Source organism: Suricata suricatta, chromosome 13 (genome assembly GCF_006229205.1).
Source record: "Suricata suricatta isolate VVHF042 chromosome 13, meerkat_22Aug2017_6uvM2_HiC, whole genome shotgun sequence".
Lineage (NCBI taxonomy): Eukaryota > Metazoa > Chordata > Mammalia > Carnivora > Herpestidae > Suricata > Suricata suricatta.
Genome location: NC_043712.1, coordinates 63,478,832 through 63,481,791, shown reverse-complemented (window position 1 = coordinate 63,481,791; position 2,960 = coordinate 63,478,832).

Below are 2,960 nucleotides of genomic sequence, written 5' to 3'. Positions count from 1 at the left end.
GAACGGGTGTTTGAGTGAATATACATAATCATTTCTCTAGGGAAGATGTAAAGGCCTGGTTTTGCACTCTTGTGTGGGAAATCCTTTGATGACAATGTTGTGCTCCAAAGGGAACCTGGAGGCTGACGACCAGGACACCCTCTTCTCTTGTATTCACTTACTGGCCCGGAACTCCTAACACGCAGCCGCTGCTCTTCCTGTACTTACATTAGAGGAATCATTGTTGATCTCTCACTTGAAAGACAAAGAAGATGCTGCACGTCATATGTCATCAGGGAAATGGAAATTAAACCAACAGCCCTACACACCTTTTAGAATAGCCAATATCCAGAACACTGACCGCTGATGAGGGTGTGAAGCCACAGGCCCTCTTCTTCATCGCTGGTGAATGCAAAGTGTCACAGACACTCTGAAAGACAGCTTGGTAGTTTCTTATAAACTAAACATACTCACCACATGACTCAGCAGTCACAGGACTTGATACTTACCAAAGGGAGCTGAAAGCTTACATCGTACAAAAATCTGCAGAAAGTAATTTATAGCAATTTCATTCATTCATAATTGCCAAAACTTGGAAGCAACCAAGATGCCCTTCCAGGGGTGAATGGATAAACAAACTGTGGTGCATCCAGACAATGGAGTATTATTCAGTGCCTAAAAATCATGAACATCCATGAAAGAAACATAGATGCATATTTCTAAGTGAAAGAAGCAATCTGAATGATTCTAACTATACAAGCTTCTGGAAAAAGCAAAACAATGGAGACAGTACAAAGATCAGTGGTTGCCAGGGGTGGGCAGGGGAGGACAGGTAAGTAGGCCGAGCACAGAGGATTTCCGGGGCAGTGAAAATACTCTGTGTGACGTTATAATGATACATCTATGTCATTATACATTTGTCTAAACCCATAGAATGTACAGCATCAAGAGTAAACCCAAAGGCAAGTTATGGACTTTGGGTGGTCATGAAGGGTTCATCCTTTGTTAAAAAAAATATATATGTATATCACTCTGGTGAGTTATGTCGGTCAAGGGGAGGGTGCACGCATATGTGGGTGCAGGGAGAAATAGGAAATCTCTATCGCCTCTGAATTTTGTTGTAAGCTTAACCTGCTCTAAAAAATGAATAATTATTTTTTAATGCACAGCATGACGAGACTAAGAGCAAAAGGTACAATGGTGACGACAGAATTGAAATATAGGTCTGACAGCTCTGCTTTAACTTGGTTCTTTCGTGTGAAGAATGTATATAGCACTATGTATTTTTTATACATTGAAGACTGGGCTGGGTATAACCATACTACAGGAAAGTAGAAACTGGATTCCTGATTTTCCATCTTTGTGTTCTGTTAATCCTACAAAGTTGTGGCTTAAGCCGATTTCATTAGTGCATGAAAAAAAGTAGGTTTATCTGCAAGAAGTCAGATTCCCCATGCAGAGCAGCTTCCAAGGCGCTCTGTGTTCCGTGCTCAGGTACACAGTAGACACTGCAGTCCTATGGGGGCAGATGAATAGATATTTTTCAACATTTTGCCCCCATTTCATTGTTTTTCATTTTTACCTGATGGCATCGTTTTTTTTTAAGAATAAAATCTTTTCTTAGTGAAAATTTAAAAAAAACAACCCATATGTTGACATTACCTGAGACAGTGCATTTAAACTATCTTAGTAGAGTTTTGCTAACAAGGAATGGTCCCTCCGTTGATACCCTAAGTCACATTCTAGATCCTTGTCTTTGTCTTCAGATCCTGAGGCAAGAGCAGGATTGCCTCAACTGTCAGGAGGGTTCGCTGTCCTTACTCACTCTGACTCAGTTCTTCGAGCCTCTTTCGCCAAGCGGGGCAAGGCCACAGGGAGCTTCGAGGTCCCTGGCGTATCAGTGGCCCTGAAATACATGTAAGCTGGGCGCTGCTCTCCTTCTCTCCAGCCTTTCACCACGGCTGCTCTGTGTTTCCACCCTGTCAGGTGCCCTGAAAGAACTTTGGCATTTGCTGAAAGGTCATTAGTTGCAATTTTAGACCATTGGGTAACTCGAACTTCTAACATTTAAATGTAGCATTTAAAGGGTATGATTGCCGTATCCAGCTGCCAGCCTGGGCCAGACGGTGGCAGAAATAGAGGACCCTCCCCGGTTCCCTTTAGGATGAGTCATTGACCGCTTATAAATGACACGAGCCCATACTTCTCCCTCTCGGTCTCCAAATTCTCCAGTCTTCTGCCTACTCTTAGCATCTGTAGCATGCTGGGCACAGAGCTTCTCTGGGGAATCGTGCTGAAACACTGATTGGTTGGTTTCACTTCCAATCTCTTGTTAACAGATACTTTTATAAAGTGTAATATAAAGAATTGCAGGAAAGACCAAGAAAGAAACTATTGTTTAAGCAGAGTTTCAGCTGGGGGAGATGAAAACGTTCTGGAGATGGATGGTGGTGACGGTCTCAACAACATTGTGAATGTACTTAATGCCATTGGACTGTACACTTAAAAATGGCTAAAATGGCAGACCCCAACTGTTTAGTGTTAGGTTGTAACTACATTCAAATCTAAATGAAATTTTATTGCTAGATCTAAATTGCATTTTAATATAGTCAGAGCAAACATAACACAGGAAAGTTGCTTTAGAAATTTCTAAATACTGTCAATTTTTCTACTAACTTTGTCATGGCCTAGTACAGTTTGCAGACTGTCCATGATCCACGTTGTATTTTGTTTTACAGTATGATGAATTTTTTAAAAGTGTGGAGTTATTTGGGTTTTAAATAGATTCAAATTGCCATCGCCACAAATAGGATACAGATCAGTTCTATCAGGCCAAAAAGCCCTCCCTTGTCCTGACCCCCCCACACCCACAGACCCGGTGGCCAGCCACAGAATTGTTCTCTTTATATATAATTTTGAATTTTCAAAACATAAATGGAATCATACCATATATAATTTTTGAGACTGGGTTCTTTAAAAAA